This window comes from Camelus bactrianus, chromosome 13 (genome assembly GCF_048773025.1).
Source record: "Camelus bactrianus isolate YW-2024 breed Bactrian camel chromosome 13, ASM4877302v1, whole genome shotgun sequence".
NCBI lineage: Eukaryota > Metazoa > Chordata > Mammalia > Artiodactyla > Camelidae > Camelus > Camelus bactrianus.
In genome coordinates, this window is record NC_133551.1 from 12,068,249 (window position 1) to 12,094,984 (window position 26,736).

The following is a 26,736-nucleotide window of genomic DNA, read 5'->3' on the forward strand; positions in this document are numbered from 1 at the left end:
ATTTTTAGGAACTAGTGCTCAAGGGCAGAAAGTGCACACACGCCCGCCTGAACTCGCCACCCTCCTCTCTGAGGTATGGGCCACTCCATGTTCTCTGGGTTCCTCAAGTTTCCCTTGCATGAAACTTACCCAGCAAGGAAGCCACCACCATCTGTGACTCACAGCACAAGACATGAATTAACAGAGTGAAGAAAAAGCCCATCACTTGCAAATCATTCATGTCCACCTTCATTCCTCAATCTGGTCAAGGAGCGTCTCTTAAGATAAAACTATGCTTTTGATATGAGGATTGATTTCTCACTGAACATGATGCCCACAGGCAGACAGACCGTGGAATCTACAGGCATAGCTCTGCTTTCCTGAGGGCTGTGACTTGATGCTGAGTTGCCATTTCCCTGACCAAAGCCACTGGAATAAGTCCCACCACTGGTCCAGCCCCCAAAGACCCCTGGGTATCAGCAGAGGAAGGCCCTGAGCACACCGAAGTTCTGGGTGGTCTGGTAAAGGGGGTGAGGGGGCATGATGAGCACTGCCTCATCTAGTGCCCCAAGGCACATGGCAAGTATACCAATAGGAAACCGGTAACAGGAGTCGGTGACAGGAAGTGACCATGGTTTAGAGAAAGAAAGGGAGTGGGAGTGAGGGAAAGGACAATTAAAGCAAAGGAAGAGGAATCTTCACCAACTCTGATGTTCACTTACAAGTTGTCATTTCTGGAATAAAGTTATATACATTTCAAAATAAGGGCCCAAGTGAAAGGCCTCTCCCATACCTGAAAATTAATACACAATTATTAAATTACTGGAGGAATCCAAGGCCCGTGCATGTAGTTTCTCATCCATTCTGCAGGAAGGCTGCATTACAACCATTCTTTTGCACATGCTTTGGTGCAGGAACAAGTGAGCTGCTCTGGACAGTTCTGTGTTCCTTCTACCTTTCCCTCAGATCTGTGTGTGTAGTCCTCCTCACGAGTGCTCCCTCGCCTGTGAGCTGGGCAGTACGTTGTCCTCACAGATGTGTTTATGAAGGAAAGTCTTCAGTGTTGCAGATGGTTGCAGGAACTCATTACAAATGCAAAGAAAATTAAAAAACACTCTCTTCAAGAATACTGGGGAAGAGCTGAAGGAAGCGAGACTAACGAGACAGTGTCGGTGGTGTCCTTGGCCTCCTTAGGCTTAGGTTAATTCTGCTAGTGTGTCTATGCTGAGTGAGCCACGGGCAAGAACACAAACTGCCTGTCTGCACCCTGGGGGTAGTCATTCTCTGTGACGCAGCGGCCCAGTTCGTGGTGGATGCCGTGGGCAGCTGGCGTGTCCTCTGGGACTGAAAAATCCGACAGTGTGTGTGTCCTCTCTGGAGCCGGGAGGAGCAGGGCAGGAGCAAACCCGGGAGCTGCCCAACTGGCAGGAGCCCCAGGGTGCCCGGCCATATGTCCTATTCATGTTAGGGCATTGGAGCCTGTCCAATTCTCCTAACCCATCACGTGCTTTAAGCCCTGCCGACTTCATTACTGCCCAAGACTCTCATGCCAGTTAACAAACTCTATGTTGTTAATTCAAAACAAAATGCTTCCTGTACAAAATCACTTTATCTGAGGATTTTTTTTTCTAGATTTCATCCATTCACATTCTAATAACTACCCTATGGGTATAAATTAGAGTCAGCATATAAACACCCACCACGCAGTTAATTCTGAAATATTTCATGTTAATTATAAAAGTACATAAGTCTTCCCAGTTGCAACCTGCTGTTGTCCTGAATCTTTGTGTTCTGCTTCGTTGCTAGAATCAAACCCCTTTATTGTACCCTGCAACTTCATCAGCTGCCCCTGGCATCTGTCCAAGTCAAGGGGACAAGTGAAATCCCTCATTGTGGCCACATTTTGTAGGCAGCCTACATGATTAAGAGGATATATCTGTGTACACTGACCATGTTTATGGCAGAATTTGGGTAATGTTACTGATTAGCAAATACTCACCTAAAAAAATAAATGAAAAATGGATTTCTGTATAATCTTGCTTATCTATTCTGCATAAGCCTGTCACTATTTACAAATTTTGAACTCCCAGTCTGTATCTTCCCGACTCCCACCCCTTTGTCAAACACCAGTTTGTATTCTATGTCTATAAGTCTTAACAAGATTATACTGTATAGCAGAAGGAAATATATACATGTTCTTGTGGTAACTCACAGTGAAAAAAATGTGACAATGAATATACATATGTTCATGTACAAATGAAAAGTTGTGCTGTACACTGGAAATTGACACAACATTGTAAAATGATTGTAACTCAATAAAAAATGTAAAAAATATTGATTTCAATACCCAATACATAGCAGAAATTTTTTCTTAAAATAAATGATTGATGTTTTTCAAACAAATGTACTTTCTTGTAGTGTATGCATTTTTGTATAATTATAACATAATTCAAAGTCATTAGCCATTATTTTATGGGCTGAAAATCCTGTCAGTTGGACTTACAGTTCACTCTTAGTGCTTAAAGGCAACAGTTCCTCAATTAGCCTGTCATTCTCCTACATTGTGTTTTCTTTTCTCACATAAGGATCACTTTGGTTGGCTTCATATTGGATCTGACGTCAAATCTTGAGCACAAACAAGTAAATAAAATAAAATAAGAATAATACATTAATACGATGCATTCTGAAAAAATATGAAAATGAATACATGGATGTATATGCATGACTGGGAACTTGTGCTGTTCACCAGAAATTGACACATTGTTATTAACTGTAGCTTAATTAAAAAATAAATTAATTTTTAAAATTATGATGCATTCAAAGCATAAATGAATGAATGGGGAGGGATGGTGCAAAGAATGCTATTGGTCTGACACAAGTAGGATAAAGCAGATTTATTTTTCATGTTCTCTACATCCCCCAGGCCCTCTGTGTCAAGCAGAGCTGGAGTGTGGTCTGGCTTCTTGGGGTGAGGCACACAACACACCCAGATGCCCTTCCTGTGAGACTGCACCGTGCAGCCCAGAGAGGGGGTGTGGAGAAAAGAGGCAGTGGAGTTTTAGTAGCAGACAGATCAGGAAATTGAGTAAGACTAACAAAACCTGAGTTAAAAGAGATAAATGAAACCATAAAGAGTATTGGTCTTAATTACAACTAGATAAAGAGAGAAATTAGAATGTCCAGTACAAACTGAAAGGTTAATTTTTACCTTAAAGATCAGTGTTACCTTGTATTACTTATTATATCTTTTTTTTACCTTACTCCTTCCAGAAAAGCATATTTATACTTTAAGGAGGAAGTTAAGGCTAAGTGGGAATTAAGAGTTGAGTCTTATCCTCCAGAACAGAGAAAATGTCAGAAGCCCATCAGTGGATTGAAAGTGAGATTTCAATGTTCCTCCCCGTCCCTAACTTCCTCTCCTCACATCACTGTCCTGAATGCTGGGAGTCTCGGTGGACAGAAGAGACTTGGGGAGGCTTTGATGGTGTCCTCACTCACTCTTGCTGTCACCAGCCAGCCTGTTCACCAGGTAGGACTGGCCTGTGTGGTACAGGCCCACCCTAGCCATCAGCACCACTGGCTGTGGAACGGCAGGTAGGATGGTCAGAGCTTTCGGATCAGCCAACAGTCACCCATTAGTGGATGAAAAGAAGCCAGGCTTCCCCTTTTCTATGATCAGGACCCACTTCCTCTTACAACAATGGCCCACGGGTCCTGCTGGCAAGAAAACAGCCTGTCCAATTTTATACCATGAGCCATAACACTTTTACAAAATGGAAATCAATCAGTGAGTGACTCAGTAAAAGTGGCTGCACAAAGATTTTTTAAGCTCCCAAATTGCAATAACTTGTAACCTCTTCTTGCTGCTTGCAATAAAAATAAAAGTTCCATTGGGTCAACTCAAACAATGCTAATTATTTCATGTTTGGGGCCAGTGCAAACAGTGGCCAAAAGTTCATAGAATATTTTTCTAGCTCCACTTGCCTGGAATATTAGATTCATTCACAAAGGACCTGGTAGGCGAGGGCTGTAGGTTCCCTGACGGAATGAGCACGGCTTATGCTGACCCAGGTGCTGGCACGTAGCACTTAGTACATGAAAATAATAATGGGAACGCCTTCCAGTTCTGCACACTTGACTCAGACCCAGTGCCAACTTCTTTACATGGACTGTTTTCTCTTAGTCTTACAGATAATTTTACCAGAATATTAGAGAGATTCAATACCTTGTTACAATCACAAGGTCCTAAATAAAATTTGAATCCAAAAAGTGTTGCTCCAGAACCCATGCTATCAACCACCTCACTTACTACCTGTGTGTTTACTGCATGAATAAGAATGATGATAAAATTTCTTATTTTTAATAGATTCTAGGTCAGAACCTTTATGTATGTAAGTTAATATTCATAATAACACTTCATAATATGGAGTAATTACTATTCCCATTGTCCAAGGAGAGAAAACAGTCACAGGTAAAAAAATATGTCAACCTAAATATTCTTTGTATCCATTAAAGGATTACAGCCCTGCAGATGTTGAGTGCAGAGATCTGTGGGTTTTCAATAAAATTTAATACAATTCAATGATAGACTAGAATTTCTTTCATTACTCTCCATTCCATTCTCTATCTCTCAGTTTCCACCGATCCAGGGCTGTGACTGCATGTCCACTAGAGAGGTCCTAGTGCCTGACATCTGCAGATCCACACTGGTAGCCTGTGGGCACAAAATCTCTGGGACAACAGGACAGAGAATACTCCCTCATACTATACACAATGTAAACTCAAAACATCTTAAAGACTTAAACATAAGTCAGGACATTACAAACCTCTTAGAAGAACACACAGACAAAGCTTCATCTGACATAAATCTTAGCAACATTCTCCTAGGGACGCCTGCCCAGGCAACAGAAACAAAAGCACAAAGAAACAAATGGGACCTAATCAAACTTACAAGCTTTTGCACAGCAAAGGAAACCATAAGCAATACAAAAAGCCAACCTACAGAATGGGAAAAAATATTTATAAAAGACGAGAGAGACAAGGGCTTAATTTCCAGAATATATAAACACTCCTACAACTTGAGAGGAAAAAAACAAGCAACCCAATCCAAAAAGGGCAGAAGATCTCAACAAGCAATTCTCCATTGAAGACTACAAATGACCATTAGGATCATGAAAAAAAATCCTAAATATTGCTAATTATCAGAGAAATGCAAATCAAAACTACAATGGGGTATCACCTCAGAGCATTCAGTATGGCCATCATTCAAAAGCCCACAGACCATAAATGCTGGAGAGGCTGTGGAGAAAAGGGAACCCTCCTACACTGTTTGAGAGCTTGCTCAAGCCCTTAGCTCATTTTTCCATTGGGTTGCTAGGTTTTTTGCTACTTAGTTGTAAGAGTTTCTTCTGTATTTGTGAGATTACCCCTCATTATGGTATACGGTTTGCAAATATATTCTACCTTTGTATAGGTTGCCTTTTCACTCTGCTGATCATTTTCTTTACTGTACACAAAATTTTTAGTTTTATTAAATTGAAATTATTTTTGTTTTTTGCCTCTGATTTTGGTGTCCTATCTTTGAAATCTTGCAAAGGCCAATGTTGTGAAATTCTTCTCTATGTTTTGCTTTAGAAGTTGAACAATGACAGGTCTTACATTTAAATTTTTAATTGATTTTGAGTTGATTTTTGTTTGTGGTGTAAGAAAATGGCCAAAATTCATTCTTTTATGTGGGTATGTATTATCTTGAACATCATTTATTGAAGAGAATATAATTTCCACTTTGTGTGGTATTGGCAGCATTGTCAAGGATCTGTTGATTGTATATGTGTGGATTTACTTCTGGGCTTTTTATGTTGTTCCATCAGTCTAATTCTTCTCTTTATGCAAGGACTAATTTATTTTGAATATTGTAGCTTTGTAATATATTCGGAAATCAGGAAATGAGATGCATCCAGCTTAGTTCTTTCTCAGGATTGCTTTGTGTATTTGAAGTCTTTTGTGATACTGTATGAATTGTAGAGTTGTTTTTTCTGTATCTGTAAAAAAATTGGAATTTTGATAGAGATTACATTTAATCTCTAGATCAATTTATTTTGTATGAATATTTTAAGAATATTAAATTTTCCAATCCATGAGCATACGATGTTTTTAATTTTGTTTGTGTCTTTTAAACTTTTTTCATCAATGCTTTGCAGTTTCTAGAGTATAAGTCTTTCATCTCCTTTGTTAACTTTATTCCTAAGCATTTTATTCTTTTTGATGCTATTATAAGTGGCATTGTTTTTCTTTTGGCTGTAATTTCGATTACAAGGAATTCACTGTTACTGCATGGAAATGCAACTGATTTTTTGATGTTGAATTTGAATCCTGCAACTTAACAGAACTTTAAAATTCATCTTACCAGATTATTAAATTGAATCTTTAGGGATTTCTGTCTGTAAGATTATTTCATCTGACAACAGGGACAATTGTATTTCCTCCTTCCCATTTTGGATGCCTTTTATTTCCTTTTCTTGCCTCATTGCTCTGGCCAGGTCTTCCACCACTGTGTTGCGTAAACATGGTGAGAGTAGTTATCCTTTCCTTATCCCTAATCAGGCCAGTCAGGCCTGAGTATGTGAACAGAGGGTCTGAGAGGAAGGTAGAAGAGGAGAAACTGAATCAAATTCAAGAGTGTAATTTTAAAATTTATATCAAGTTGATATCATTTATTTTATTTTGAAAAAAAGCCTATTATTAATCTGAAAGTGACTAATGAACCAATAGCAGGAAAGAAAGGTCCAAATAAAGTATTTTAAAGGGATGTTTTTGAGAATGTTTGAGAAAGAACAAAGTTGTTTTCTGTTTACACAGAACTAGGTACAAAATAATAACTGTTTAAAAAGTGAGAATAATACAAAATTTAAGGTGTGAAAAAAAGATAAAACTTAAATAAAAACAAAATAATACGTTAGATGCTATGTGTGTTGTCAGGACGTATTTGTTCTAGAGTCCTTTTAAGTCTTTGTTATGTATGACTTCAAAAGATAAGAGCAGCCTAAGAAATGTTAATAAACTGTCTGACATAAAAAATAGAGGAAAGGTTAAAGGGAATGTTGAGATATGTTAAAGTGAAAATACAAAGGTGTTGTATATGATGTACATGAAAATGCTACTGAGTTGTTGTTAGTATTATCATCCCTAATATAAGGTTTATCTACAGAGACCCACTGGGAGAACTGGTTGACTCTAAAATTGATGGAAATAGCTCACATTATGAGTCTCTGCTTTCCAAAGTGGAAGACAGACAACTCTCTCATCCTCAGACTCTCCAGCGGGGAGGCATGTGATTTAGGTTCTGTCAAGCAGATATACCTCTGTGAGATGGAGATGTGAGCAGCCCAAAGATGCAAGTTTTCATGGGGGATTTTGTTTCCTGCAGGTATAAAGTAGAGGAGTCCGTATACTCAGAGCTGACATCGGTGGAGTGTCTGCCATTGGATCTGGAGATGCCATTATGCGAGGGGGTGATGGAAGGGTTGTTTTCCCTTGAGATTCCTTCACTTTGTGGTTTGTACTGTTCTTGCCGAAGCAGCAGTAGAGTATGGCTCTCTCGCCATCCTAGAGAAACTATCTGCTATCTGACACTCTTAAAAATCTTTTTTTTTTTTAAATACTGAGAAGATTCTTTTGCTTGCAATAAAAACCCATAAGTGATACATATGCTGAAACAATTGTGGTAAGAAAATATTTTCATATTAATAAATTCTTTTTTATTTTCCTTGTTTTTGTTTTTCAATGTGAGACATTTATCCTGAGTGGCTTCTAGTGTGTGAAGTCTTAGTAGAAGAGAGGGAAGAAAAAACAGAGTCAAGTTTTAGATTTTGAAGGATTATAGTTATGATTTTCAGAAGAATGAAAAGGGATGTATTTTGAGCTTGAGTTAAAGTTCCCTTTTTGTGATTGTATAAACTATTCTCAGAACTGTAGAAGGAGGGAAAACTTAGAAAAAGAAAGTAGAAAAGAGAGGGGTTGTGTGGCCAGGAAATGGGACAGTAATTGTCTGGAGGGATTCTTTTAGGCAGAGAAGGTTAAACATCCACTCATAAATCCATTTTGCACAGGGCCAAGCACTTCCCCTGCCAGTGTCCCGGAGTCACATCAGTGACCATAGATAAAGCCTCCCACCCATGGAGAACTGTCCACTGTCTGCACCCTGGAGTTAATTGTCCCAGGTCTCCCTTACTGGAGGCCATTATGTGACCTCATGACCCCTTAGCAGCCACTCCTATTTAACTGGGGTCCGTGGCTTTGCTCATTATCATCAGATTCTTTCCTCTGTTCCCAACACTCCAATTCTACCCCAGGACTAAATTAAAACGTTGAGTAAGAGCATATCTAGAAAGGTGGTGTATGTGGGGGCAATACATCTGTCCTGAGTGGAACTGATTATCTCCCTGCTGTAAAATCCATCCCACTTATACAATTTAAGGTTTCTCTAGAGTCAATATGCATGATTTCAAATATAGGATCCAGCTAGGTATCACACTAATCGGTAGTACTATAATTAAGCATGAATTGAATCACCCTGTAGGTAAACACATTGTCTTCACATTTCATTTCATCTTGGCAAAATTTATGGCTCAATGACAATTCAAGCATCATTGTATCAGGTTTTGTCCTGTGGTAATTGTCTAATGTCCTAAAGATGCTCATTAAACTTGTCCTCAGCAGATGAGGGCTGGCTAGATATTTCCTTCCCTTAGACTTTTAGAGTATGTTGGAGGTGCTTCTTTGTCTCTCATCTGGACAGCAGTCATCTGTCTGAGAGATCCATGTTCTCCTTGTGGAATCCTTCCTGGAGAAGACACTCTGTTTCCTAAAAGGGAAAGTGGAGACGGAACTCACACAACTTAAAACAGTTCCTATTTGCTAGATTATTTCAAATCCACATTAGTCCCTCCTGTGTGTTGAAACTTGTTTTTAAAATCTTGTCCTCCCTTAACTTCCATGATATCACTCTTTCCTGAGTCTCTTATGCCTGTCAAAAAGTTTCTGGGATTTCTTTAGCTGCAGAAATGATCTACTCTTATAATTTCTAAAAATTACTGACCCAGAATGATTTTCTTGACCTCCTTTACTCACATGAAACCCTCTTTTTTTGGGAAAAACTCTTTTATTTCCCCTTTAATTTTGATCTATGTAGTATGAACTCCCACAAACATTTCTAAAAAGATAAGAAAGATGGGTAAACTCTGATAGGAAGGTTAGTACATGATTCAGAGTCACAGCAGGTGTTTGATCAGGGAATTAATATAGGTCTCCAAATCTTGGTGGCAGAGGTAATGGAAATAAATTGAGGAGATCAAGCCTGCACTGGTCCCCACTGTAGTTCTGGGCAGACAGCCTAACTCAACATAGACTTGGAGGAGGGCCTGGAGAATAGGCAGGTACCTGCAGCCTGGCTACTTAATCATATGTTCAACTGTGTTGATGGTCATGAAGTCTTCCTACTCATTAGGGTGACTCCAGACACAAAGTCATACCAGGCATGGCAAAAACAAAGTCACTGTGGACTCCAAAAAGTAGATAGACAGGCCAGATATTTTCCCACAATCAGAAAAATTACTTATTCTCATGAAATTACAATTGCTTCTTTTGAAACTTGAAAATAGAATAGTACCTGTAACATAACACGAGGATTTGATCACAGAGTATCTGTAAGTATCTGTTATGCTGGCAATGAAGTTACGGTTTATTAGTGATTTAATAATAAAAGATTCCATGAGACTTTATCCTGCAAGTAAACAGCCTTTAACAACCAGGGGTACCCAAAGGCAGAAGCACAAATTGGATAAAACATCTGCTAGTGTTTGGGTAGGAAAGCCCTTCACCTGCCCTAACACTCTAAGCCCCTCAGCAGTGTTTTTGATTCAGGACAGTGGGAGACATAGTGGAGAGGAAGCAAGCACATACCTGATATTTAGGGACCAGAACTCTCCATTGCTCTGCCTTTAACTGGGGCTTCTCCTTTTCCATCTTCTCAAAAAATGGTTCTATATGTTCTTTTCTCTCTCTTACATCATATGCTCATTCTTCTTTTCCATTTCCTCCAACAGTTTGCATCTTCTTCAGCTTCAGACTTTATACATTAAACTAAAGAAGAAAAATAAGCAGAGAAATATGAGATTTAAATTGTTATAGCTTTATTTTCCTTTTCACCCTTTCTGTTTTTTTTTTTTAATTGAGTTATACTCAGTTTACAATGTTGTATCAATTTCTGGTGTACAGCACAATTTTTCAGTCATACATGAGTATACATATATTCATTTTCAGATTCTTTTCAAGCATAAGCTACCACAAGATCTTGTATGTATTTCCCTGTGCTATACAGTATACTCACCCTTTTTAATTGTATATTTTTCTACATCATTTAAGAACATTCATGAGGACTGGAATTTGCATATGATCACTGTAATGTCACAGTTTATACGCGATGAAATTTTACTGAACTTCCACAGCAATAAGTATATTTTTCAGTGTACAGTGGTTATGGATTTATTTGAAGAGAATTTGTTTTATGAGCCTTACAAGTTAGCAGTGATTTTCTCTGATGATGCTTAAGATAACTGTGTTTTTCCCCCCTCCCAGATTATTTTTGTTGAAGCAAAGTGAATATGTAAAGACAAATTGAAATTTGCTGTTGAAAATACATCATTTTGTACCAGCTAGGAAAAAAAGTTGGGTTTCGGTTGAAAATAAATTCTTAAAAAGCAGTGCTGATCTGTATGCCAGATAAAAACTCTGAGTCTGGCAGTGAATTTTTATTTGTCTCTCTGTTTGGCTTAATGACACAAGAATAAATAACCGAATGAAGTGAAAACTGAGCAATGGAAGTAGAACTGAGTGAGGTTTTCCCTCACTGAATTTCGGCAGTGCGCACCTTACAAGTGCACTGCCCAGTCTGATCCACACGGGGGCCTTGTTGAGCCTCTAAGTCACAGGTGGAGCCATCAGTCCCTGACAGGGATCAGTCTTGGCTTGCAAGGAGGGGAGTTCCAGTGACTTCGAATGCACTCTGTACCTTGTGCACCAGAGAATGTTGGGTGACCATTGCATTGGCCCGTGTTTATATTGCACTGGACGTGCAAGGATCCCACCGAGCTGCAGTCACAGGCCTGTGGAGGAGCTAAAAACAGCAATGGCTAACATTCCGCTTCATGGCGATAGCTTTAAATTTTAACTCTAATACTCCTATGCTTCCATTCAGCACGTGTGAGCCGTGTGTCTGGCGTCTGCTCTGTGCTGCTCTAGTTCAGCCGCTTGGGAAACATCAGTGAACAGATTGTTGAAATTGCTCCCTGCAGTTACTGAAATATGTGAGTGTCCAGAAACCATAAAGCTGTTGAACAGGAAAGAAACTGTGTCTCCTCTGTCTTCGAGGCGAAGACTAGTTGGGTACAGCTTTTCTTCAACACTTCTTGTTTCAAAGATTGAACTTTAGGCAAAGTCATTTTACCTTATCGTTTCATCTTTATGGCACTTATAAAGGAGGGAGAGAAGTACAGATGTAAATACAGCACAATGGATCAAGCGTGTCTGACAGGGGAGCTGCAGAATGCTGTGAGAACACAGAAAAAGCACCAGGTCAGACGCGGGGGAGCCAGAGAGAACTTAGAAGGGAAATGACATCCAGGGTGTTGCTTTTCAGAATTTAGTTTTGCAGACAAAGCAGATTTGAAGTACTTTGCAGGTAACCATTTTTTCTTCCGAGATAAACAGAAGTTTCTCTTTATTTATGTACTTTAAAATTTTGCTAGAAGTTTTTAAAGTTTTGAGTCCTTTTATGCATTTACTGAGACATGACAAGTTCTTTCAATTTGAGAAAAAAATTGCTTTTTAATTCAGTGCTATTACTTCGAGTTTGTTTTTCATTTTTGCCTCTGTTCTAATTGATCAGTTTTCATCTTCAGGATCATATGTAATTCTTAAAGTTCATCGCTTTTGTCTGTCAAATCTATGATATACCAATGTCTTCTGTGGTCATTTCCCTACTTCTCTCTCAAATCTGTTCTCCATTTTATCCCTCCCACTTGACAAAGTGAATGGTTATTTTAATTACACCATTGCATTTTTAGCTTCTCTTCAATAATTTATTTCACCTCAGCAGCAGTCTAATTGCATCACAGCCACATGTCTTTTTCTTTTCTGTTTCTGAAGGTTTTCTGCTTCTGATTTACATAGCTCATAGCTTCTTGCAGCATAATAAAATTCAAGTGGATTTCTAAAATTTTGTTTAAGATCTTGGGATAAATCATTTTCAGAGACCAGCTGTCTGTGAGCTCTAAGCTCAACCCTCCTTGCCCTGTTCTGTGGTATCATAGTTAGCTCCTGTGGGCCTTTCTCTGTCCAAGTAGCAGAATGTTAGGCTTAGTCAGCAGAGGGTCCTGGAGACACACAAATAAGGCCATAGCAGAGGGAATACACTTCCATACTGGGTTCGGACTCTTCATTATCATCATTGTCATTATTGTATAATGGTTTAGATGGGGAGCCCAGAGACTCAGAAAGAATTCCAGCTGTGCCCTCAAGCCACTGTCTCCACTGGACTGCTTAGGACTGCACATGAGATCTGGCCATGTCCGGCTGCTTCTAAGTAGGTCCCACCTGCCCATATCCTCCAACATCTGTAGGCAGTTTTTATAGGCCAGCAGTTGCTTCCATACTCTGGCAAGATTTTTATTGTCATTATTATTGTTGTTTTAATTTGACCACCAGCAGGCATCGTGTTCCAGGGGCAGCCACAGTCTCTTCAAAGATGTCTGAACCTAAGCTTTGCTGGGAATAGGGAGCAGCGAGGGGGTACCCCACTCCTAGTCATTGGTTCCTGTACTGTCCACCCTCCCTCACCCTGGAAGTAGCAGCTACTCTTTTGCACCTACTACTCCAGGACCGTTTATATCCCCATTTTATCCTTTTTAGTAGCTATCCACCATTTACCAGTTAACAATTCTTTATATTCTATTTTCCCTGTTTAAATAAACAGTGTGGTTTCTGTCTCCTGAATGGGAACCACCTTTCTCTGTGTGTGAGTTGCCACCACACAGGGTTTGCACTCAGTGTGTGAACTGGCTCCTTTGGGTATTGTTCTGTTACCCTTCGCAGACCCTCAGCTCCATGGCAGTCTCATGGGCAGAGCAACTTGCCAGATTCCCATATCGAGGTCTGGTTGGATCTCACTTTGCATTTCTCACACTTTTGTTGCTCGGCTTAGTTCTTACATCCACCACTACGAGGAATATTCCTGCTTCTCCTGCCAACAGAAGTTTACTCACGGGACAACTCTTTCTAGGAGGTGATGGACAATCATCAGCTTCCAATCTATTACCTCTTTCCTGTTCAAATGTTTGGTGAAGTATTTTCCTAGAAGTATTAGGGTTAGGGTTAGGGTTTAAAATATCACCTGGCCTTATTTTTGGTGTCTTTACCATTAAATGTTTTTCTATCTCTTCACTGCTATCCAGTAAAGAGGCCTGCAGTAGGGGATGCTACTAAGTTATTTTAAACCCAAGATCTAAAGTACAGTTGTTTATTCTGCTACAAACATGGCCACAGTTTCAAAAGCATAGAACAGTCCATTGCCATCGCCCCAACTAACTTGTCCTTATAGAACATCAGACGTAGAGAGAGAATTCAAAATAAGGAAGATGACCTGTTCACTTATACAATTTTCCTTGACTCATTTAAACAAAATTGGTCATAATCAGAAATAGGTTATGGTGTGCTATGGAAACCATAATCATGTAATAAATTTAATACTGTCTTATGAGATATTTAACTAAGATAAATGCCCTAGATTTTATTAACTAAAATAAATGTCTTTAGACTTTAACTAAAATATGTAATGACTGCTACCCAATTTATTATATAAAGCCAAAGTATTGATTCCTTAAGAACCATCAACAGTACAAGTAGACATTAGGATCCTTCCACATCAGGAAGCTTATTCAGGAAGATACTGGAGAATAAATGAGACCATTAACCACGTGTTTAGGTCACACAGTAGCCGGCATCAAACTTCAGTCAGGATTAGATGTAAAGTCTGTTCAGCAATGGAGGGTTGATGCAGTGCATCCCTGCTTGTGACAGATGCAGGTTTTGTAACCCTCGTCAATAAAAGCTTGAAGGATGTGTGTGCTCACACCTCAGAACAGAGAAAGTACCCATGACACAAAGAAATGGAAGTATAAATCTCAAATCACTGTTCATCTAGATGACAGCCATCCAAGTTTTTTAAATGGTAAACAACATGCTCGTAAATATTTGTGAGGGCTCTATGAATCTTTTTTCTTATTGTTCATAGTGATGAAGTGACTGGCTATTGATTTAGCAGTGATTCAAAGTAATCAAAACATTTCAGTCAACTTCAGTCAACAAATTTATTCAATGATCAGTAAATGTAATGATATCAAAGATAAAAATTCTTTAAAAAAACTTGGCCTATATTCTGTCTTTCTTTACATTCTAAACATTAGGCATCAGCTTCAATTTCAGGAGATTCATTAGAGTTTCACCACATCATAGGATTTTGTAGGTATCATGGAGCCCTTGTAAGTTCCTATATGACTAATTCATAAGTCCACAGGATGGGGCAGATGCTTGGATTTGAGGCTGGAAGTGTAAAAATGTCGGTCATAGAAACTTACAGCGTTGTTCATACTCATCAAAAATCTTTGGAACTATTGAGAAATTTTTGTTTTCTTGCCCCAAATGTAGCTCTATAGACTTTCAAACCCAATAGTGCTTTTGTTGTTAGAAAAATGGGTGCTGTGCCCAGTGCTTATTTAATCACAAGTCTAACTGAAGTCATGCATCTGAACTTTCTTGAACAATCACCAATACTCTTGTTTCCCTCTAAATCAGTGTGTTCCTGAGCAGTGTGTTTGGGTGCTTGATCATATATGTAAGAATGGTTATAATTCACATGTGTGCCAACTCAGTGGGAAAAGAGTTTATGTAGTGCTTCTACGGAGCACTACCGTGGAGTCAGTCAGGCCACACTTGGTCACCGTGTTCCAATAATTCCCAATCTCATGCGATCAATTGGAATGGCTCTTACCAACATCAAAAATGCCTGGATTAAAAAAAATGCCCAAATTTATTGTTCTTACATTTAGTGGAGAATGTTCAGCCCTAATCCTTCTTGATCTTTTTGTTGCACTAGGCACACAAGAATATTCCTCCTTTTTAAACAGTCTCTTAGTTTGTACAGCACTTACATGGTTTATCTCCTCTCTTAATTTGTTAAACTACAAGACTGAAAACAAAACACACAGAGACACAAATAAGTAGATTGCCTTGGGCAGTATGGCCATTTTAACAATATTCTTTCTTCCAATGTCAAACTCAGCTGTAGTACACTAACTTCACCTAGCTTGAAACCGTCTCTAGGATGCACGCCTGGAGAGGTGAAACAACTGTTGTAGGGAAGTCCCTTCAGCGTTAGGCTAGGAGCACCAAATCTTACCCACAGTCTCCATTGTGGGGAAACAATGTGTGTGGTAGGTGTCCTTCCTCTGCCTTGCTGGGAACCCATAGTTTTTCTGTTTGGGAAACAAGCCTATCTGTATGTTCTGGAAGGTCTTCGCTGAAACTCACATTTAGACCCTAACTTCACCAAACTTCAAACTCTCTTCATGAGGCATACTAAGAAAGGTGAAAATAATGCTGTTAGAAAGTCCCTCCAACATAAGCTAGTTGCACCAAATCTTGTACACATGTTCCATTTTGGGAAAATAATGTTTTTGTGAAAAACTTCGTCACCTTCCTCTTTGAGGACATGTAGTTTTTGTGTTAGGGAAAGAAGCCTATATCCATGCAGATGCATAAAGTTCTCAGAAAATGAACCTTTTTAATCAACTCCTTTACAATGACTTATTTATTTTTAGAATTACAGAAATAGCAAATTTAAAATGTAGCAAAAACTTTTCTAATTTATCTCCTTTTAATTTTTAACAGCTTTGTTGAGATACAATCCACAGACCATAGAATTCACTCATTTAAACTACACGATCCAATGTTTCACTACACCCACAGAGTTGTGTGATCGTCACCATTATTTTAGAGCATTTTCACTACCTGCTAAAGAAATCCGGTACCCATGTACAGTCACACGTCTATTCCCCCTCAGCCTCCAGACATAAGAACAGTGACTCTCCTTTCTGTCTGTGTAGATTTGCCTGTTCTGGACATTTCATATAAATGGAGTTATATAAAATGTGGCCTTAGCAGTTTTTCATACAGTATTTGTCTTTGTCTGGCTTGTCTCACTAAGCATAGTGCCCTCAAACAGCAGGATTCCCATCTTTCTCGTGGCTCGATAATATCCCTTTATGTGTATACACCACATCTTCTTTATCCACTCATCCATTGTCAAACACTTAGCTTGTTTCCATATTTTGGCTGCTGTGAATAATGGTGCAATAGAAAAGGAAGTTCAACTATTCTTTCAATATCCTGCTTTACTTTCCTTTGGATATATACCCAGAAATGGAATTTCTAGATCATATGGTAGTTGTATTTCTAACTTTTGAGGACCGCCATACTGCTCTTCCTTACCACTTTTGACATATCAGAATAATTTCTTTTTAATACTATCTCTCTTCTAACATCCTTCTTGCCGTGTTCCCATGTGGGTTTTTCCTGATGCTATTGTAAATGGAATTCTTCTATTTTATTTTCTGATTGTTCACTGCTCATGTATAGAAATAGAATTGATTTTTGCATATTGACCTTGTCTTGTGTAACCCTGTTGAACTCATGTGTTAGTGTTAATAGTGCCTTATGATTTCCTATGTACCAGATCATGCCATCTGAAGATAGAGATTTCATTGTCCCCTTCCCATCTGGAAACCATTCCTGTCTTTGTCCTGCCTAGTTGGCCTGGCTGGAAGCCCCAGTATAGTTTAAGAGGAGTGGCAAGAATGGAAGTCCTTGTCTCCTTCCTGGTCTTAGGGAGACTGTCACAGTCACATATGGTGTTAGCTGTTCTTTCACAGGATCAAGAGTGCCCCCTCTGTTTCTTCTTTGTTGAGTTGCCATGAAGAGTTTTTCGATTTTGTCACGTGTTTTTGTGCCTCTATTGATATGATCGTATTGTTTTTGTCCTTTATTGTATTAATACAATATATTACAGTATTGATTTCTTTTTTTACAAAACAAAACATTTTTATTTGGTCCTTCAGAGGCTGAGTCTGGGAACACCCATGCAGTCACCCTATAGGGATGGTACTGACAGTTGATAAAGTAGTCTCTGCATCAGAAGAGCTGCCATATATACAGGGTTAAGAATACTCACAGCTCAGGTAAAAGGAGAAAGCATAAAGGAGGCCCAGGAAGTAATCTGTTACTTCTGGGTGCTTCTCCAGTTGTAAACCCAATCCCTGCAAGCCCCATGGGAAGTGAGGGCTGTGGGCAGGGCCACCTGCTACCTGGAGGCCACAGGGCAGGGAGCCCAGGTAGACCTTGGGGAAGCTGGCCTCAGATGTCCCTGGGCAGTCATAGAACTCAGGGCATCACAGCCATGGGGAGGATTCTGGGCTTCTGAGGTTGGGAGAGGCCAGGAGGGGCTGCACCCTGTGTGTGCCTGGGCAGGGCTGGCCAAGGATTTCTGCTGTAAGGTGCTCCCCTCGGCAGAGGTCAGATGGCGCTGAGGACAAAGTACCTCACCCAGCATCAGAGCCAGGCCCAGGCCCACCTGACTTGCCACCGCCACCCCAGCCAGGGACATGGCTTCTGTCCTGGCTGGCACTCCAGGAAGTCTATAGTGTCCCTCCCCACCCTTGCTTGAGCCTGTTGTCACCAGGCACCTGCTTCCTGGGACACACTGCTGGACCCTGGGGACTCCACCATGCCTCATGGGGGCTGAGTGGGGAGATAGTACCAGGGCCAAACTGGGGAGAAAAGGCTCCTGACCTTATGCACCACTCGGGGAGTGTTCCCTGCTCACGCCAGCGTCCTGGCCTCTGACTCCCACAGCAGGAGTGGTCCCTGCTCTCACTATGGGGTCCTGGCCTTTGAACCTCCCAGATTTGGTTCTGTGAATGGACTCTGGGCTGCCTCACCCAGGTGAGAGGCCCTAGCAGTCTGAGCCCCACCTCAAGGTGGGCCACACCTGGAGGCTGCCACATAGCCCCTTTGAGCTAAAGGCCAGTTTGAGGCATTCTGCTTGGTGCCTAGGAGGCCCTAGACAGGAGGAGGGGCAGGGAGGAAGTCCCAGGGAAAGTTGCACCCTGCAGCTGGCACTCCCTGCATCGGGTTCTGAGATCGTGGTTCAAGAGTCCTGTGTTGGGGTCTCCCTCATAAAGTGGTGGGGGGCAGGTAGGCATGGGGTGGTCACAGCGGCTGGGGACCTAGCAGGCAATTGACCTCAGATGTGAGTGGGGGGCTGTGGCTGCCCCCAGAGGCCGTCCTGTCACTGAGGAAGGCCTGGGCTGCCTTGCGGTGCACCAGGCGGTGGGTGATGGAGAAGCCGATGTGACTCTCCAGCTGGGACAGGATCACCAGGAACTGCATGTTCAGGGGCAGGACGTGGTCCTGGGTGCACAGGCGACCGCATGTGGACACCTCATTGAAGCTGTCTGAGCAGTCGCTCTGCACGTGCAGGTGGGACTTGTGTTGCCAGTTCTCCATGAAGATGACTAGCCTGGCCCAGCCATGCATCAGGTAGTAGCAAGTCAGGCACTCATGTCCCTCTTGCCACACACCCCTGCTCTCTGTGAGCAGGGTGATGGCATTGGCTGGGCCCCTGTGAGCCCCACCATGACGAGTCTGGAGGTGTACACGGCCAGCACAGGCCCAGGCGGCTCTGGCGTGCTCCTTGGGACACTGACTGAAGGGTTAGAGACCTGTGTGGCCGGCAGGCCTGGCGTGGGGCCCCAGTGGTTGAAGGCACTGCACACCACAGCATATTTGCCAGGCTCCAGCATCATGTCACAGTTGACAAACTTCTTGTCAGCTCGCTAGCTGTGGGCCAGCAGGCCGCCTGGGCTCAGGTTCCCACCGCCAAAGGATGCCTGGAACACCAGTATGCACAGGCAAGGAGGTGGCGGTCCACTGAGTCCGTGTACCTGCTGCCCTCTTGGAAGACAGCGAACTCCAGGAATGCCCGCTCCAGCACCCTGAGGGCCGTGACGCCATGGCCCACCGGATGAGCTCGGGAAGCAGCCCTGCACCCACGCCTCCTGCCAATCCGCGTGCCCCTTGCAGACGTCCACAGAGTCTAAGTACCTGATCAAGTCGCTGTACTCCATCCAGAAAACACCCTCACTTCTGCTGTGCAGCCTTAGCTGGGTTCCCACAGGGGTTCCCAGCCAGTGTGTCCATTTGTTCGACCAGCTGCCATTCCAGGAGCAGTGGCCCCATGGGCTCTGGAGGCACAAGAGCCTGGAGCCCTGGACATCCCGGACATCCAGGATGGAATAGGCATGGCGGGGGTGCAGCCCTTGGCTCTCGTACACAGCATTGTATTGACCCCCAGCCCCCTTAGAACTCAGCATTCTGGCCTGGATGAGGTCAGAATCCACAGGCTCCTTGTGGCGGTTGGTAGAGCTGACCTGAAAGGCCAGGCTGTCACAGGGGGCTCCAGTAAGCGTTTCCAGGCCCTGGATGGCACGCCTGGCCTGGAGGTCAAAGTAGGAGCCATGCAGCTTGGCCTGTGCCTTCTAGATGAGGGCCAGCTGCTTGTGCTGAGCCTGTGAGAAGAGGAGGATACCGGCCTCATTGCGAGGCAGCACGTCCAACAGCACCATTGTCCACATGCCATCCTTGCAGAGCTACACCCTGTGGGTGCTCTCTGCATACAGACTGCACGTGACCATCAGCCACTCGAACAGGTCCGGCCGCTCGGCCAGCACCGCCAGCGCACTCAGGAACCAGCAGATCCTGAGCAGACCCTGCCAGATGTTCGAGGGCCAGAGAGTGTGGAACATAGGCCATAAGGATCCGTGGTACCTGAACATAGTGCAGTTGACCTCGTGGGGCCGCAACCATTGTCACACATGCTGCTGGACACTGTAGCTTGCAGAGAAGCCCACAGACTGGGGCCCGAGAGGAAGCTGCAATCCAGCAAGCTCACACTGCTCTCCCAGCAGAAGGCACGATGCTCTCCCACAGGGCCTTGGCCTCTACAGAAATTGAATTGGGGATGTTAAATTACCCTTGCATTTCTGAAACCAATGGCACTTCCCCATGGCATAAAATCCTTTCCATACATTACTGGATGCATTCTGCTAGTACTTTATTGAAGACTTTTTGTGTCTATCTTCATAAGAGATACTGATCTGTTGTTTCCTTGTCATATCTTTTGTTTTGATACCAGGGTGATACTGATCTCATAGGATGAGTTGAGAATGTTCCCTCCTTTTCGATTTTTAGAAACATTTTTTAAAAACTGGTATTAATTCTTGAAATGTTTGGCAGAATTCACCTTTGAAGCCATCTGGGCCTGGGCTTTGCTTTGTGCAAAGTTAAAAATGACCGATTCAATCTCTTTATTTGCTGTAGCTCTGTTCAGACATGCTACTTCTTCTTGAGTCTGATTTAATGGTCTGTGTCTCTCTAGGAATTTACCCACTGCTTAGTTTACCTGCTGTATCGACATGCTCTTGTTTACAGCATTCTCTTCGAATCCCTTTCATTTCTGGGAACTCAATAGTGATGATTGTAGTAATTTGAATTTTTTTCTGTCTGTTTATTGAAAGATTTTTCTATTTGTTTCCTTTTCAAACCTACTTTTGGTTTTACTAGTTTTCTCTATTGTGATTCTGATCTACTTTTTTTTCTGCTCTAATCTTTATTATTAACTTTTCTCTGTTAGCTTCAGATTTAGTTGGCTTTTCTTTTTCCAGTTCCTTGGGGTGGAAACTTAGGTTCTTAATTTGGGATCTTTTGTCTTAATCCATCTATAAAGAATTACCATAGACTGGGTGGCTTAACAACAGACATTTATTTTCTCATGATTCTGGAGGCTGGAAGTCCAATATCAGGGTGTCTGCATGGTTGGGTTCTGGTGCAAACTCTTCCCAGCTAGCAGATGGTTCCTTATCACTGTGTTCTCACATGGCTAGAAGAAAGACAGAGAGCAATCTCTCTGGTGTCTCTTTTTTTAAGGGCACTAATTCCATCATAAGCCTTCATGGCTTCATCTCAACATAATGATCTCCCAAAGACCCCATGTCCATATACTGTCACATTAGGGATTAGGACTTCAATATATGAATATGTGGGAACTCGATTCTGTCTGTAATATCTTTCTTCCCTTTAATATAGGTGTTTGCTGCTATACATTTCCTTCTATGCATTGCTTTTACTTTATCTCAGAAGTTTATCTTTTTAAAGGCAAAAATATTTTTTGTTTATTACAGGTTTTCATGGTATAAATGGAAAAGCCACTCAAGCATGTGACAGGAGAAGTTATCACATTTCATTGGCTGGGGGAGCAGAAATGTTAGCCCAGTGGCTAATAAAAAGCCTTATGCCTCTGACACTGCTGACTGTCTGCTGGATGGCAAGTCAGCAAAACAAATCACAGCATCTCCAGGCTCCAACAATACAGTAACCTTTTTTTAATTTGACTGAGTTACAGTGAGTTTACAATATTGTGTCAATTTTCACTGTAGAGCACAATATTTCAGTTATACATGAGCAAACATAAATTCAGTATCACATTCTTTTTCACTGTGAAATATCGCAAGATCTTGTGTATATTTCCCTGTGCTGTACGGTATAATCTTGTTTACCTATTCTACATATGCCTGACAGTGTCTACAAATTTCAAACTCCCAGTCTTTCCCTTCCCACCTGTCTCCCCCCTGGCAACCACAAGTTTATATTCTATGTCTACAAGTCTGTTTCTGTTTTGTATTTTTGTTCTATTTTCTTTTTGTTAGATTCCATATATGAGTGACCTCATATGGTATTTTTTTCTCTTTCTGGCTTACTTCACTTTGAATGACATTTTCCAGGGACGTCCATGTTGCTGCAAATGGCATTATGTTGTCATTTTTATGGCTGAATAGTATTCCACTGTATAAATATACCACATCTTCTTTATCCAGTCATGTCTTCCTGGACATTTAGGCTGTTTCCATGCCTTGGTTACTGTAAACAGTGCAGCTATGAACATTGGGGTGCAGGTGTCTTTTGGAGTAGGGTGCCTTCTGGCTATATGCCCAAGAATATTGAGTTTTTATTTCATTCCATTGTTGAGCCCAACAGCGGAGCTCCCCCCTCAAGTACATTTATAATTTCTGCTCTTTCCCTTCTGTATGGATCACACTTTCCTGTTTCTTTTAACACATCATAATCTTTTTGAAAATTGGACATTTTAGATAATGTAGCAACTCTGGGTACTGATTCCCAACCCCCAGGATTTTGTTGTTTGCTTGTTTATTTGTTTAGTGCATGGTCTGGACTTTGTCATTGAATTGTGTTTCTCCCACAGTGTATAGCCTCTGATGTCACATAGCAGAGGGAACAGCCTTGGACAAGCACACAGTCAACCTGGAATGCCACAGCTCTCTCTGAGTGTTTTTCCCCTGATCTCCCTATTAAGCCTTCCTCTGTTGTCATCTCATCCAGCTGTTAACCTCCACTAATTGCAGGCTAATTGCTCTAGTATTATTTTTCTGACAATTCCCCAGACATAAATTCCTGAAGGCTGATCTAATCAGACTTTGGTGCCTTTATCTTCTAGGCTGGTCTCAGATGTGTGTTCTGACTTGGGAGGGTCCTTCTTAGCTGTCTCTCCCCAGGTTCTCTCTGTTAAGCTTCCAGCTGCCCTGTAGCTTAGCTTGTTATTCTTGTGGTGCTTCTGGCTTCATCATAATTGCTTACCTCCAAAATCCCCTTGGTTTTTGACAGCACCCTTAGGCCTGAACTTCTCCATCCTCTGCCCCAAATAAAATCTGTCCTTTATGGGAAATCTCACTGTTCTTAAGGCTTGCCTCTCCCACTGGGAACAATCTATGAGCCACTGCTCTGGAACGGTAGATCAGGCCAGTGGACTCCATCTCTTGGAGTGGCACCCTTGCTCTGCCATTGGAGGGCTAGATAAGCCTGGTCTTCTTGGCTTTCCTCGCCCACTATGGAACCTCTACTCTGTGAGTTATGTCAGTGCAGAGGCCCTCAGTGCTCAGAGTTCTTGGTCTGTGACCTGGGGTAGAGCTTCTACCCTATGTATGGGGATAGGGAGAGGAAGGGAGCCTCATGCCTTTCAGCCATGCCATGCTGCTGTAGAGGTCATGTCTCACAGCCTGTGTATGGGGTGAAGAAGGTGAAGAAATGCTGATTACTTGTTCCTCCTGAGGAGAAAGCATAGCCTTTAGGACACTCAGGTTGCTACAATGTCTTGGCTATTGGAAATGATGCTGCTATCTTTTCAAATTAGGATCTTCATCTTTTCAGGATATACGTCCAGGAGCAGCATTGCTGGATCATATAGAAACTATTTTTAGTTTTGTAAGAAACCTCCAGACTGTTCTCCATAGTGGCTGCACCAAATTACATTCCCACCAACAGCATAGGAGGTTTCCCATTCTCCTCACCCTCTCTAACATTTATTCTTATTAGACTTTTTTATGATGGCCACTCTGACCAGTGTTAGGTGATATCTAAGTGTTTCCAAAAACCCTGGTTGTAAGGTGACCAACCACTCTAGTTTGCCCTAGGCTGGAACTTCCTGCTATGTAAGAATTTCAGTGCTAAAACTGGCAGGTCTCTGGAAAACCTGGATGAACTGGCTGCACTGCATGGAGCTCTGAGGAGACAACATCTAGGAAGACCCACATATCTAGGCCAGACACAGGGCTAGTGGCCTACACCACACGGACACACACACAGGCCTACACACACTGAATTTTCTCCTTGACCCTTTCAATAGATGAGATGTGATGGGGGAAATGGAAGGAAGGCAGAAAAAAGGGAGATACAAGAAGGCTAAGAAGAGATCAAGACCTAATATCTCATCCCCTAAAAATGCTTATTGTAATATGTTCATTCCAACATCTTCATTTTAAATTAGGGAAAGAGGAGGAAAGAGAAGCTTGAAATTCCTCTGCATCTGGAGGTCGACAAAACATTCCATTGTAATTCTTCTCAAAAAGTCCTTAGAAGTATTGATCGTAGAATTTGAAAAGCATACAAAATACTCCAGCAGTTGTTTCAAAATAATTAAATTTACATCCTCAAGACTTAATAAAATAGAGTTTGTTCCTCTCTCTCACCAACTGGCAGCTACTATTTTTAAAAAATTCCCTTTTATAGGTCTGGAGTCCCTGGTGCTGACCTATGCCAATGCCATCAGCCGTGGGGATCTTCCCTGCATGGAGAACGCAGTCCTGACCCTGAGTGAGATCAGGAACTCAGCTGCAGTGCAAAAGGCCATTGGCCACTATGACCAGAAGATGGACCAGAAGGTGCAGCTGCCCATGGAAACCCTCAAGGAGCTGCTGGACCTGCATGGGGCCTGTGAGAGAGAGGCCATTAAAGTCTTCTTGAAGAATGCTTTTAAGGTTGTGGACCAAGTGTTCCAGAAGAAATTAAGGTTATATTTGCTATTCTAGTTCATGAGAGGCAGAAAAATCGAGGCCTTTATTAATGAGTCATCCACCCAGACCCAAGACAGCAGCACTCTGTGTACTCATTTGCAATCTTTACTAAAAGAAAAGAATAGCTCCTAGAGTTAGTCCAAGAGATATGGTACCAAAACTGACTATGATTTTTACAAAGATCCTCTTCTGTTAATTTCACCCCTGTGAATGGCATATTTTAAGCTAACAAATTGCAAAAAAATTATTTTAATTTATTGTTTTCATTTAAAGTTAGTTAAAGACTCAGTGCTTTCATGTGTCACCTGTTAATAATCAGGGAGGATTTGGTTCTTTTTGAAAACCCTAAAAATATATTGTGTTTAATGTACAGCAACAGTAAAACATTCAGAAAGCCAGGAAAGAGAAACCAATCATAAGAGTGTTGTTTGAGGACTCTAGTGAGAGTTCTTTCAAATTGAAGGATTGTCGTATGACAAATAATCACATGACAGATGACAATCTCTTCCCTGGCTTGCAGGGCAAGATTTTACAAATCATAGCTTCCTGCATTCAGAGGTTCTGAATAAACTAAATAGTCAAGGTCAGCGGACAATGGGCATCTTCCTAGACTAAAGAAAATGTTGGATGTATAAATTATCTTTAGTGATGTAATGTCAGTAAAATGTTGTTCTGTTAGACTCTTTCAACACTGAAAATACAGGCAGTACAACCTCTATTACATTCAATAGCCTTATATTGAGAAAATATTTAAAAATATTATCATTTTAAACAATGTAGCACTAATCATTGATCATTTAATGAGCACTTATGGAAAAGTCCCTGAACTTATCATTCTAAACCACCAGATGTAGTCCTGACATGGTATTTGTGAGACAGATGTCATTGCCCCTGTTTTACCAACAAGGAAACCTCATTTCACAAAGGTTGAGTGTCATAAAGTCACAAAGTGCTTGAACCAGGAACTCCTGCAGGCCTGTCTTACTGGATGTTTGTACTCTAAGCTGTTCCTAACATTAGGGACTTGAAAAGGAAGATTTCATCTGGAACAGTGTCCATGCTTTGAGAACCATTGTCTGAAGCCAGGAAAGTATGGGAAAGAGGTTTCAGATCATCACACAGAGAAGTAGATGCATTTTTTAGGGGTATCTAGACTCTTCCAGCAAGGTGAGGGGTGTGGCCATGTTCATGTGCCACAATTTCTGCAGGAGAAGCATTTCCCTGTAACCCGTGTGTGGTTACCAACCTCCTCATGGCTTACTGTGCCATCTGTGCTGTTGTTTTAATTTCACAGGAATTGTTAGAAACAAAGAGATGACTTTTGTAAGCTGCACATGAAAGCACCCTCAGGTCATTGCATGGCTGTAACTCAGGGTATTTTGGAGCCTCTACATATGAAGATGTGAAGCAGGGAACATTTTCTAAACCAAGAGGTTATCATCTCTTTATTAAGAAGCAGCAGGAGATAAAGAATTAGTACTACCAGGTCCCCAGAAAGGGGTACAGGTGAACTACCCCCTGAGTACCATTTCTGGGGACTTATTTGACGTGACTCTGTCAGACTACATCAGGAAGAGCCAAAATGTGGTCAGTTCCTGTGGCCTTGGCCTTTCGTTCACCCATCACTGACATTCAGTGGGAGAGGCTACCCTGGGATGTACAGCAGGTTCCTCCCTGGAAGCACAAATGGAGCCCCCCAAAATGTTTGCAAATTTTATTCAATAATTTAGTCATTCAGTCATCCAACAAGTATCCAGCCAGCCCTAACTGTGGGCCAGATCTTGTCAAATTTTAGGGGTTAGGCAATTGAAAAAACAAGTTGTGTCAAAGTATTAATCAGCAATGAACAAATCATAGCTTACAGACAAAAACAATAATAGTAACAGTTAACACATACAGATCTTATTTAGTTTTGGGAAATGAATGAGCGTACTCATTCAATTCCCACAACGACTCTATGAAGTGTATGTTATTAATATCCCCATTTTATGAATAAGAAAAAAGAGACACAGGGAAATAAAATCACTCACCTAAGAGCATGCAGGTAACAAGTGGTACAGCTGGAAAGGGACTTCCTAGAGCAGACCCTGTGTTCTTAATTATCCTCCTGTGCTGGTATACTCAGGTTACATCAGTTAGAATTAGGTTTGGATACATATTATTTCAG

At 41.6% G+C, this 26,736-nt stretch overlaps 2 pseudogenes; one reads left to right on the forward strand and one right to left on the reverse strand.

The window, feature by feature from the left end:
* Window positions 1-18,357: 18,357 nt before the first annotated feature.
* LOC105065096 (calpain-15 pseudogene) lies at window positions 18,358-19,982 on the reverse strand (annotated as a pseudogene).
* Window positions 19,983-23,107: 3,125 nt separating this feature from the next.
* LOC141579693 (guanylate-binding protein 2-like) lies at window positions 23,108-26,079 on the forward strand (annotated as a pseudogene).
* The last annotated feature ends 657 nt before the right edge of the window (window positions 26,080-26,736 follow it).